Source organism: Spermophilus citellus (genome assembly GCF_964194105.1).
Source record: "Spermophilus citellus genome assembly, contig: SCAFFOLD_91, whole genome shotgun sequence".
NCBI classification, from domain to species: Eukaryota; Metazoa; Chordata; class Mammalia; order Rodentia; family Sciuridae; genus Spermophilus; species Spermophilus citellus.
Window position 1 is genome coordinate 1,107,749 of NW_027673011.1, and position 13,419 is coordinate 1,121,167.

General features: G+C 40.4%; 1 pseudogene across 1 annotated transcript; it reads right to left on the reverse strand.

Annotated features, from left to right (window-relative positions):
- Positions 1–1,939: 1,939 nt before the first annotated feature.
- On the reverse strand, positions 1,940–4,419 carry LOC308640242 (tudor domain-containing protein 3-like; annotated as a pseudogene). Its single transcript has one exon. The product of its transcript is annotated as a tudor domain-containing protein 3-like (transcript).
- Between the last annotated feature and the right edge of the window lie 9,000 nt (positions 4,420–13,419).

Consider the following 13,419-nt stretch of genomic DNA (forward strand, 5'->3'; position numbering starts at 1 on the left):
GGAGCTGTGCTTCAAAAATAATTAAGATCTCAGGGGCAGTTCATTTCCTTTTTTCCTCTTCTTACAGCCACTACCTTTGATCAATGCTCATTTCCTCATAACTGCAGTGGCCTCCCTGTGGGACTCTTCCTTGATCTCATCCCACCCCCATCAAACCTCACAAGTAGCTGCAGGTGACTGTCCCTCAAGCCCAACTTGGCAGTGCCATTCCCTGCTCAAAGCTGTAAGGGTACCAACATGTAGGTCATTAGTGAAAGGGTAGGGGACTTGTTCTGGAGAGTGCACTAAAGTTTGGTGAGGAGCTCTTTTCAACTATTCCACTCCCTGTAGATTCTCGAGCCACCCCAACTCCCCCAGGATGTGCCTTCTCTTTCAATCTAAGAATGTATCTGTAGGGTAAAATTCTTTGTGTGGCCCTCAAGGCGCTCCATGAACCAGCCTCAACCAACCTCACCATGCCTAATCCAAATTACTTTCTTCCACAGACTCTAACCTCCAACCTAATGGAACCACTCACTATCTATCTCCCTTATATGCCATGAGCTCTGTTACAGTTTAGCTAACTATCCTCCAAAGACCCATATGCTAAAGCTTTGTTTCCAGCCTGTAATATTATTGGGAAATGATAGAGTCATTAAGAGGTTGGGCTCAGTGGTAAGAACTTAGATCAATAGGGACATTCCCTTGAAGAGGATATCGGAACTCTAGCTAGTTCCTGTCTTTTGTTTTCCAGCAGCCATGGGGTGAACAGTGTCCTCTTCCATGCATTCCTGACATGAGGTACTGACTTGCCTAAGCCCAAAGCAATAGGACCAGCAGATCATGGACTGAAACCTCTGAAACCATGAGCCAAAATTTTCCTAAGTTGTCTATCTTAGGTATTTGCCACAGCAATGGAAATCTAACACGAACTCCCCCATGCCTCAGTTCTGCTTTTGCCTGTGCCCAGAAGGACCTTCCTCCTACATCACACATTCAGACCCTCCCTCCAGGAAGCTTTCTGTGATTCCTCCCACTGAATTCTCTGTATCCCCTTTCTCAGGACTCCCTTCTCAAGGGTGTGACTCCAGACCCTGAACTCTCTGAAGGTACCATCCAGTCACATTCTTAATGATTCCCCTCACAAGGCCTGGGATGGGACTTTGGAGCTTCAGAATCTGCTAAATTGATGGAATATATATATTGAAAATATGTTAGCACAGGGATCCTTGGAAATGTCAGAATCATATTTGTTGCTTTGCTAAATGCCTGCTCTATACTGTTTACATTATCACAAACAAAATCTAATGACATAGTAACAGGAGAACACATCTCTTCTATCAGAGATTTCTTTCAACTTTCAGGTTTTCAAGTGCTCTGATTTTCCGGTTATACTCCAGGGGTTTTGTTTGTTGATTGGTTAGTTGGTTGGTTGGCTGGTTTTCATTTTGTTTTATTTTGTTTGGTTGTGCTGGGGGTGGATCTCAGGCCCTCCGCCTGCATTCTAGGCAGGAGCTCCAACCATTGAGCAACAGTTTCAGGCTTCAACTTTTTAATAAGTTCTCATTGAGCCATTCAGTTTAAAAAAAAATTTTTTTTCTTCTTCCTTTTTTTAAGGACTTAAATTTTCTCCCAATTGTCTTGAGAAATTCTCCCTCTTTAGAATGCCATTTAAGTCTCAAAGAGGATAACAAGTGAGTTGAATAATTATTACCTCAAATCCTAGTCCCCTGCCTTAGCCAATTCAGGCTGCTAGGGCAGATACTATACCCTGGGTGGCTTTCATAGCAAACATTTATTTCTCTTAGATCTAAAGGTTGGGAAGTTCAAGATCAGTACACCTGCACGGTTGGGTCCTGGTGAGGACGGCAGAATGTCAACTTCTTCCTGCATCCTCACGTGGCTAAGAGAGGCAGCAATCTCTGAGGCCTTTTTTTTTTATAATAGCACATTGGTTTTATTGATGGCAGAAGAAAAAAAAAATCTTCCTTTCACTTGTAATACAAGTTATTTGCTTCATTTAACTCAGTATTTTTACCCTTCTTTATATGTTGAAGTTTTTCCCCCTAAAAATCTGCTTCTTCTAAAAATATCCACCATGGCTGCATCTTAATCTGAAGGGAAAGTAGACGGTTTATCAACAGGTTTTGACCAGGATGTTTCAGTCAATGGCTCCTTTCTTCATGAAGACTCTTCATGATTAGTTCCGTGCCCGGGGAGGTTGGTAAAACTGCTGGGTTGGCCAAGTAGATCCTCTTGGTGGCCATCACCTCCTCTATGGAACTCAAGAATTTGGTCATAGATGCCTTCTTCTTCCCATGCCTCTGTCTGAATGGGCTTGATATTGCTTAGTAGCACCTCTTCGTAGTTTCCATAATCAACAAATTTAACGACTGCTGTCATACCAGAAGAATGGAGGGCTTCAACTTCTGCTCGGTAAAACTTGTTGTCTTCCCAATAAAGTGCAAAACATTCATCTCCAGGTTTCCACATTTTTGCATACTCCACAGGGATAGATGATTCTAGCACTTTTTCTGGCTTAATTGGGCCTGATCTTCTTTTGGGCCCACTATTGTAAAATACTTTCTCATCATAAGGTGTAGCTGTGACAGGTCCTCCAGGCTTAATTGGTCCTACTCGTCTTCCTTTCAGTGGCATTTCTGTCTCTCCATTTGGAACACCAATGAAACTATTAGCTCGGACAGAATTTTGGTAATCAGTATTTACATTAAATTTTTTTTCAATTTTCACACCACTGAAAGTTTCATTGTTTATTGTTCATGATTTCCTGTCATAAAAATGATCAGGATTACCTGTTTGGTTTTCTCTTTTCCCTCGTTTTTGGTTATTATAATCTATGGATTCTTGAGGAAGTGGATTTTCTCTTGCCTCTGAATAAGATGGGCCTTTTCCTGATCTGCTTTGCATAGAGTTCTTTTTTTAAAAGCACCATCATTGTGCTGAGAGCTTAGAGGATATGAAGCATCTTTAGTTCTGTCATATCTAGAATATAGTCGATCACACTTGATTCTTTCTTCAGCCCATACTTCAGATCCTGAAGAAGTACTTGGTCTTTCAGAAGCTCTATTTCTAGGTAATCCACTGCTTTCTAAAAGTGACTTTGGATTTTGGGTGTCTCTTTGAAAACGAGGAGGTTTTTCATTTCGTGGCTGCCTGGTATCACTTTGAGGAAGATGTCTTGGTTGGTTATTATCTTTTACTCCATTTTGTTCAGTACTTGACATTCTGTGCTGTCCCTGATGAAATTGTTGCAGCTGTGACTTAGGTTCTTCCACATTCAAAGTCCCCATTTTAGATTCCAGGAAACCAAATAATGTGCTTGGTGCTGATGGCCTTGCATTTCCTTGGTCTTCTTCATCTTCAGATCTTATCTACCCCTTCCTTTTCCTCTACCTCTTGGAGGTGGACCCGTAACAGGTTTCTGTTTATTGCCGTTAAGAAGTACATTCAATGCTGCCTCTAAGTTGTTGCCATTATCCATAAGAGCTTGCCTCGATGCTTCCTTACTGAAGCCCATTTCTGTTATGTGCTTCAGTGACTTTTCATCAACCAGTTCTCTGTAGACACCCTCATGTTTCCCCTCTGATTTGGCTGACTTTTCTTTTTGTAAAACTTCCCTGTTTCGGTTACCAACAGCACTCATATTGAGATTACTTCTGGCACTACCACCACCTCCTCCAAATGTCTTGGTTTCTTTACTCTTTGCAACTTCTGCAATAGCGGCAGTCCTTTGCTTTTCAAATTCATCATTATCATTTGTAGGTTTAACAGGCATTGTAACTTGCAATGTCTTTCTTCTATCAAGCTCTCTGGTATCCACTTGGACATGAGATACACACTTCTGTCCAAAAGGCACAAAAGGTGGTGGTCCACCTTCAGTTCCAATATTGCTTCTATTGTGTTTTGATAAGCTTCTCTGTAACTCCCATTTCTCAAAAAGGTGTTCCACTTCACCACCAAGAATTGTGGTATTAGAGTCATTCAAGAGCAGGAATCCGTTCTTTACATCAACAATGCCTGACAGCTTAACCTTAGTTCCAGGTGGTGTGTTCAAGCTTATTTTTGGCATATAACTAAATTCTACTGCTATGCAACTTGTATGACCATCAGTCATCTGCAAATGCAGCATCCTTGGTGCAGCCTGAGATTCCTCATTATCCTTTGGTGCAGCAACATTGCGAATTTTTTGAATTTGCAAAACACATGGACCTTCAAGCTTTTCTACTTTTCCACCATTGATGTCACTGGGAAGAAATTTCTTGCCAATTGTTCTCAGATATTGAGAGCAATCAGGATGATGTCATTTACATTGACTTTGTCAGGAGAACTTGTGCAAGCTTCAATGCCTTCATCTGAAAGATACCAACCAGACTGGGACAACGCCACACTGGGGACCTCGGCCATGGTAGCTGCTTAGGCCGGGGGTGGTGGGGGGCAGAGGTGGGGGTGGGGGAGGCCTCTTACTTGAGACCAAAAAAAAAAGCTCTGAGGCCTTTTTTTTTGACAGGGTCTTGCTATGTTTCTCAAGGTGCTCTCAACCTATGAATGTGACCAGAAGCTGGAAGTGGCAAGGAAGGAAAAGGGAGGAAAGAAGGATCCTCTCCTAGCACCTTTGGAGAATGTATGGTTCTGCTATCACCTTAATTTTGGATTCCTGACCTCCAGAACTCTAATAAGAGAATCCACATGTTCACTTTCAAGCCCTCAAGTTTAAGGTAATTGATATGGCAGCTTTAAGAAACTAATACACTAACCCATTGCACCCATCCACAAAATAACAACCAAACTCATTTCTTTGGCCAGCTCTTTCCCTGTTTCCAACATATTATGCCTTATCTTCCTTTTTGTAATTTTTTTCCCTAGCCTTATCTAGCTTTGCTCTCTCCCACCTCCTACTTTCCAATTCCCTTTCCATTTCCTTCTTGCTTTGCTTTCCTAGCCTCTCTCTGCCATGCTAGGGGACCTCTAGACCACTGTGCCTTGCCCTGGAAGTCCTTCATAATGAGCGCTGGATTCCTGCTTTGCACTTCTCTGTGTGAGAGCTGAAACCACTAATTTGGAGCAAAAGTCAGTGAAAATAAGCAAATAGCTGTGCATCATGTCATTACTGGATCTTAGCACTTCCACCCTCTCCTCCTTCCAATGTCTTCTTCATCATTTAGGTCACCATCCCTTCCTAATCCCCAGTCATTTCAGTCATTTTCTATCTGCATTTCTGTTGGTCTCCTGAGGATTCTCATTTACTTAAGCACAAAGGTCACATTGTCTTTCCCAAGCCTGGGGTGGTTCAGGGTGGCTGTGCTGGGGGAGATTACATTGTGACAGAGAGATGGGGTGGGAAAATGTCACCCCAGTTTATACCCACCCTCAGCAGCAGGGAGGGAGCAGAGGAGAGAGAACCTGGCCAAAAGAAAATATTTCTAATAACTTCCTCTCTGGTTTCTCCTCTTCCCTCTGTGGCCCATTATTTCTGGCCTTCCTGGGTTTCTGAGGTCTATCTCACTAGGTCAGAAAATGATTTTAGTGATAAAAGAATAAAATTCCCTACAGTGCATGTAAGATGTCATTAAACAAGGAGTCCTCAGGTGGGGAACTAATATGTCCACATCAGCCCTACAGCCATGAGGGGCTCTGAGCCCCCCAAAACACGATTCACAAATCACCTTCCATAGTTTCATGTGTGCAAAATTTCTCTTTTTGTGTCCTTTAGAATGTCTTCATCAAAGAATATATATATATACACAATAGTTTAAAATCCAATCATATCAGAGGTTTATTTTTAAACCCCCCTGTCTCAGCCACCCCCTTACCTCCTCAGCTGTACCTCTCTCCTCTGAGGGATCCATTTGGGACTTTTTGAGGCATTTTGCCTCCATTTTCTAAATATTCTTTCCCTGCTGTTTCTTGATTTATCCATTTGAGACATCAGCTTTTCCTTCTGTGTGGTGGTGCATGAAGATTTTGCTTTTATTCACCATGTTTCTTGCTCACTCCCTCCTTGCAAACATGATCACAAAAACAAGAACAAATTCGTGTTCACTGGGCTCTCACCAGGTGCCAGGAGCTGTTATAACTTGACATGGCTGCTCACCCTTTCCTCCCTCATACATGCTCTCACTGGGTTTCAAGGACCCCACTGCCTACTGTGGGTCCTCCAGCCTCCCTGGTCACAATTTTTTTGTTACCTTAGCAGCCTTTTCCCTGGCCTCTGTGGGAGGGGACAGCCAGGGCTTGGTCTTCTGACTTTTCTCCATCTACTCTCCACCCATGTGGTCTTGTCAGTCCTTTGGTTTTGAGTATCTTCCAGATGCTGACACCTCCCGGGTTCCCATCTCCAGCCCTGAACTTCCCCTGATCACAGCCTCTCATGTTCAACTCTCTTCTTTTTTTTTTTAATGTGGTGCATAGAATTGAACCTGGGTTGTGCCCATGCTAGGGGAGCACTCTACTGCTGAGCCACAATCCCAGCCCTCAACTCTCTTCTTGACAGCTCCACTTAGATACCTAATAGACATCCCCAATTAACAATCACTAAATTCCTGCTGATCCCAAAAGCCACTCCTCCTTCAGTCTCTGTCATCCCTGCCCATGAAAGTTCTATCCTTCCAGTGGCACATCCCCAGATTTTGTAGTTATCCTTGTTTTCCCTTTTCTCTCACCACATCCAGCCCACCAGACTATCCCTTGCTTCTACTTTCAAACCATATCCAAAATCTGACCATTTCCCAGCTGCTGTCAGTGATCTGGCCTAACCCTGATCACCTCTGTGCCCAGATTTCTGCAATGCTTCCTTATCTTACTTCTGATTGCCACCCTCTCCCGGTCCCCCACCAGGAGTCCATTCACCACCCAGCAGTCAAGGGAATGTGTAAACCAGATCATTCTTCCTTGACTCAAAAATCCCACTGTGTTACCCAGGCTGGTCTCAAATTCCTGGGCTCAAGTCATCCTCCTGCCTCAGTCTCCTATGTAGCTGGGACTCACAGGTATGAGCTACTGCACATGGCCTCAAAAATCTTGCAATGACTCCTAATGCTTCTCTGAGTGATGCTATGCATTTGCCAGGGCTACTATAACAAGTACCACAGATAGGGTGGCTTAAGTAACAGGCATTTATTGCCTCATGTTTCTGGAGCCTAGAAGTTCAAAATCATCCTGGGCCAAGATCCAAGATCAACACTGTCTCAAGGTGTCTGCGGTACTCTTTCTTCCTGAGGGCTGTGAGAAGAGGATCTGCTCCAAGTTTCATTCCTTGGCTCATAGATGGCAATCTTCTTGTGTCTCTTCACATCATATTCTATGGGCTCTGTCTAGATTTTCCCCTTCTTATAAGGACACCAATCATATCCAAGGACTTCAATTTAACTCAATTATTTGTATAAAAACCCTGTCTTCAAATAAATCACCGTGTTAGTTTTCCATTACTGTTTAAAAAAAACTAAGAAAATTAACCTATAAAATAAAAAGGTCTCTTTTGGATCCCCTTTTTATTTCATTTATTTATTTATATTTGAGAGAGAGAGAGAATTTTTTTTAATATTTATTTTTTAGTTTTTTGGCAGACACAACATCTTTGTTTGTATGTGGTGCTGAGGATGGAACCCGGGCCACACGCATGCCAGGTGAGCATGCTACCACTGGAGCCACATCCCCAGCCCCCATGGCTTTATGGATATCCAACTATTTGAAGACCATTTGTTTTAACAAGAGTATCCCAATTATACTATCTTGATACCTATGTTGAAAATCAATTAACTGTATATGCGTGGATCTATTTCTTAAATTTCTGTAATGTTCCACTGACCTAATTGTTTATCCTTACACGGATATCACATTGATTTGCTATTGTATCTTTATAGTATATTCTGAAATCAGATAGTGTAAGTCCTGAACTTTTGATCTTCTCTTTTTTTTAATTTAATTTTTTTTTGTATTTGGACAGAATGCCTTTATTTTATTTGTTTATTTTTTATGTGGTGCGGAGGATTGAACCCAGTGCCTCATGCATGCTAGGCAGGCACTCTACCACTGAGCTACAGCCCCAATCCTGATCTTCTCTTTTAAAAATGTTTTGGCTTGGTTGGGTGTGGTGGTGCATGACTGTAACCCCAGCAACTCAGGAGGTTGAGGCAGGAGGATGGCAAGTTCAAGGCTAGCCTTAGCAATTTAGCGAGGCCTTATACAATTTATCGAGAACCTGTCTCAAAATTAAAAAAAAATAATAAATTAAAAAAAATGTTTTGGCTTTTCTCAGTTCTTTTCCTTTGCATATGAAAAAAATGTTTGACAGTGCTAAGGATCAAGTCTAGGGCCATTCACATGCTAGGCAAGCATTCTCCCACTAAGCTATAATCCCAACTGGAAGTTTTAAAATTATTTAAAATTACTTAAAATTATTTTGTCCTTTTTTTTACAAAATAACCCCTTATGATTTTGACTAGATTGCATTGAATCTATGTATCCATTTGACATTTTAACAATAAGGAGTAGTCCAATCTATTAACATACTTTAACACATTTTTAGGTGTTCTTTAATTTCTCTCAGCATATTTTATAATTTTCAATGTAAACACTTTTTTCAAATTTTGTAAATTTTATCCCTCAATATTTTGCATTTTATAATATTGTGAATAGAATTATGTTAACTTTAATTTCCAATTGATCATAGTTAATATGTAGAAAAATGATTAATTTTTGTTTATTGACTTCATATCAAGCCAACTTCCCATACTCATTTATTAATTCTAGAATCTTCTATAGCTGGTTCCTTGGAGAAAAAAATTATAAACCTTAGAAATTTCTATGTAGATGATCTTCTCATCTTTGAATGAAGATATTATAATCTCTCCTTTCCAATCTTTATGCCTTTTTCTTTCTTTTTTTTTTAATAAGAGCTATAGCACCAAGAGTTTTAAACCTGCTTTTGCAATTTTTTTTAGTTATTGATGGATCTTTATTTTATTTATATGTGGTGCTAAGATTCGAACCCAGTGCCTCACACATGCTAGGCAAGTGCTCTACCACTGAGCCACAACCCCTGCCGGCCTTTTTATTTCTCGTTCTCTTTTCTTTTTCCTTTACTGTACCAGGCAAGACCTCCAGTATAATGCAAAATAGAAGTGGTAAGAGTGAACTTATTTTTCTTATCTTCAGAATTAGAGGCAACATCTTCATGATGTTAGCTATTAGGTCCTCATAGATGTCCTTTATCAGGTTATTGAAATTCCCATTTATTCCTTGTTGAGAGGGTTGAGTTGTTGTTTTTATTCTTTTCTTTTTCTTTTTTTTTTTTTTTTGCACTGGGAATCAAACCCAAGGCCTTGTGCATGCTAGGCAAGTGTTCTACCACTAAGTCCTTCTTATTATTCTTAAAAATTTGAGCAGGGTCTCACTAAGTTTCCCAGGCTGGCCTTGAACGTATGATCTAGCTGCTTCCAAGTAGCTGGGATTACAAGTATGCACCACCATGTTCAGCAGCTGAGAGTTTTTTTTTATGATGAACAGGTGTTGACTTTTGTGTCTCCTCCTCCTTCTCCTCCTCCTCCTTCTTCTTCTTTTTTTGTAGCAGGGCATTTTACCACCAAGTCACATCACCAGCCTTTTTGTTTTTAATATTTGAGACAGGGTCTTGCTAAGTTACTTAGGGCCTCCTTAAATTGCTGAGGTTGGCCTTGAATTTGCAGTCCTGCCTCAGCCTCCCAAATCACTGGGATTACAGGCATGTACCACCACACCCAGCTTGTCAAAGGATTCCTTTTTTTTTAATTGGTTGTTCAAAACATTACAAAGCTCTTGACATATCATAGGATTCCTTGCATGTATTAAGATGATGCCTGTTTTTCCCTTTCACCCTGTTATTAGGATAAATCACATCAATTGATTGTTTAAAGTAAAAAGGTTTCTGTCACTATAGCCAAATATACCTGAGGCAACTAACTTATAAAGAGCAAAAGTTGATTTTGGCTCATGGATTTGGAGGGTCCACTCTATGATCAAGCATCCATTGTCTGAGCCACTAATGAGGCAGAACATCATGGTAGGAACGTGTGGCATAGTAAAACCGATCACCTAATGAGCCAAGAAGCAAGAAGAGGAAAAGCCGGTGTTGTAGTACATGCCTGTAATCCCAATTACTCTGGAGGCTGAAGCAGGAGGATTAAAGTTCAAGGCCAACCTGGGCAATTTAATGAGACCCTGTCTTAATATTAAAAAATCCTTCCTCAGCATCCAGAATAGCTAGGATTATAGGCACCACCACGCCCAGCTCCTAAATGTATCCTGTAACACACCAGCGGAGCCACTTGGGCCTGGTATTTTCTTTGTGAGAAGATTTTCAACTATAAATTCAATTACAATTTTTTTCCTTTTTTAGCTTATTTTTATTTTTGCAGCACTGGGGGTTAACCAGGGTCTTGCACAGGCTAAGCAAAGCACTCTACCACTGAATCACGTCCCTATTCCTTTAACAAATTCTTTGAGACAGGGTCTTGCTAAGTCTCCCTTGCTGGCCTCAAACTTGAAAACCTCTTGCATCAGCTTCCTGAGCAGCTGGGGTTCTAGGCTTGTGCCACTGCACCTGGCCATTTGCTCCTTTCTTCAGTTAATGCAAAAACTTAGATAAATTTTTGAAATTTTGTTTCCTCTTAAGCACAAGCTTTTACTGGTATAAAATTTCCTGTTTGCACTGCTTTCGTTTTTATCACATAATTTTTCATATTTTCTGTTTTCATTTAACTATATTTGAACTCTTCTTAATTTCCCTTGTATTTTTTTTATTTGACATCATGAGCTATTTAGAACTTAGTTGTTCAATTTCCAAATACTGGAGATTTTAAAGGTATGTTTCTGTTATTGATTTCTAGTCTACTTTTATTGATGTCAGAGAACTAATTTTGTATCATTTCAATCCTTTTGATTTTTTTTTATTTATGGCCTTGTAAATGATCTACATTATTGACTGCAATGAACAGTTAAAACAATGTGTATTCTGCTGTTTTCGGGGTCTGTGTGCCTATGTCAATTGGGCTAAGTGGGTTTTATATTAAGTCTTCTTTATGCTTACTGGTTTTGTTTATTTGTTCTATCAATTACTCGTAGAGGAGACTGTTGATATCTCTAAAGATAATATTCTCCTCTTGATTCTATTAGTTTTTGCTTCTGATATTTTAAAATTCTGTCATTAGATGCATATACAATTATTATTTTTATATCATCATGATGAATTTATACTTTTGCCATTATGGAAAGACCCTCTTTATCCTTGGGTAATAGTCTTTGTTTTGAACCCTATTTTGCTTGATCATAATACGGGATCCTCGAGCTTTATTTATTTTAGTATTTGAATTGTTGAATCTTTGCTTTACTTTTAAGTTTTTAATAATTAAAGTGAATTTCCTGCAGACAACATGCAGTTGGGTGGGTTTTTTTTGTTGGTTTTTTTTTTTTTTTTTTTTTTTTTGCTACTGGGGATTGAACCCAGGGGTGCCTAACCATTGAGCCACATCCCCAGCCTGTTTTTATATTTTATTTAGAGACAGGGTTTTACTGAATTGCTTAGGGCCTCGATAAGTTGCTGAGGCTGACTTTGAACTCATGATCCTCCTGCCTCAGCCACTGGGATTACAGGTGTGCACCACCTGGCCTGGCTTATTTTATCTAGTCTGACATTCTCTGCCTTTTAAGACTTTAGCCAATTACTGTGGTCTGAGTATTTGTGCCTAGGCTAGAGGCCAGATTCTGGAGGTTCCAACAAATCAGGTTTGGCCACTTCTCCCCCCAGAAAAATGGAAAAAATAAGAGTGAAAAGCCTGTTAATCTACATAATACATGGATGTTATATATTATATAGAAGCATATGAATCAATATAATATATCAATATATTAATCAAATAGCTACACTGGGAAGGCAAGTGAAATCAAGCATCTCAGTCCTGTATTCAGTGTACTGAGCTTTGGGTTGAAAAGAGGAAAAATTGGGGTAGAAGGTAAGAAGTGTACATAATTAAGCAGTTCTGACCAAAGTGGTCTTGTTGATCATTATCTCAATTCTGGTTCTGCAAGACCACTCTGGAAGTCCTTGCCATTTGAGAGGGGCAATCTCCATTGGCTGCTCAGGATCTTTATCTTTCAGATCTGCAATCCAGGAAAAGGGCAATTCTGTTCCCATTAGAAGATTGCTCCTGCTCAAGGAGGGCAGTCTTACCTTGGTGTGATCTGCCTGCAAGATGTCACCATTCCTGGAAGGGGTGAGGCAACAACTGGAGACTTCCAGGTGTCATTTCAGGGGTCTTGAACAGGACAGTTGATTATCCCTGCAAATCTTGAAAATACCTTAGTTACTCTTATTTTGGTATCCTTAGTTGTGAAGGGGACAAGATAAGTTAGGTAAATTTAGGGCTAATAAACCTTGTAATATGCCCCTTATGTGATTAAGATGCCTACCCGCAGAGTCAAAGTTTAAGGTAATAAAGAAGACAGGTACAAAATTAAGGCAGAGATGCTAAGCTTCATCCTGCTTTGAGTTACACACTGGGCATCTGCAGGCCCAAGTGAAGAATCAGGTGGTGCACACCTGTGATCCCAGTGACTCAGAGGCTGAGGCAGGAGGATTGCAAGTTCAAAAGCAACTTCTAATTCTCTCTGAAGCCCTCATCAGACACTGAATCTCCTAGCAGCCTGATCTGGAACTTCTAGCCTCCAGAACTATGAGAAATAAATTTCTGTCATTTAAAAGCTACCCAGTCGGTAGCATGTTAGTGTAGCAGCCCAAAGGGAGGAAGACACCAATTTACATCTCCTTAAGGCAAGATTGTAATAAATCACTCAGTCAATCTTAAAGCAGGAGAAAGAACCTTTATTCACCAGCTGGTTGAGATCCACCAGCTGGTGGGCCAAGGGGCAGGCTGCAAGTCTACACTCTTTGACCTCCTCCCAGGGTTTGAGTACACCTTTTATGTTCCCAAACCATATTAATCATAAGTGGCTGTTGCTCTGATTCAAAACCATAAACAAACGTCATGAGATCTAAAATCATACACAGAGAGTGGGCCAAAACGTCCCTAGTTGAGTACAAGTTAAAGAATGGTTACTAACATCTACACAATCAATCTCTGACAGGGTACATTGTCCAAAAAAGATGGGAACTGAAAAGAGAACATTTTTATATTGTATAAGAATTGCCATTTTGTGTTGTCCAACATGCTAAGCTAAGCAACTGTTGATGGGCACAGAGGCGGGGTGTTCCCATGGGAGGAGCATTTCTTGCATGAGTCTGAGGGCAAATGGAGTCTGTCTGTTTGGTCCTTGTCCATATAGCCTGGCCCATAACAATCTAATGCAATTACTGATATGGGGATAGTTTACATCTCCTATGGTGATTATTTATTATCTGTTTGTCCCATCTGTTCCTCATTACTCTTT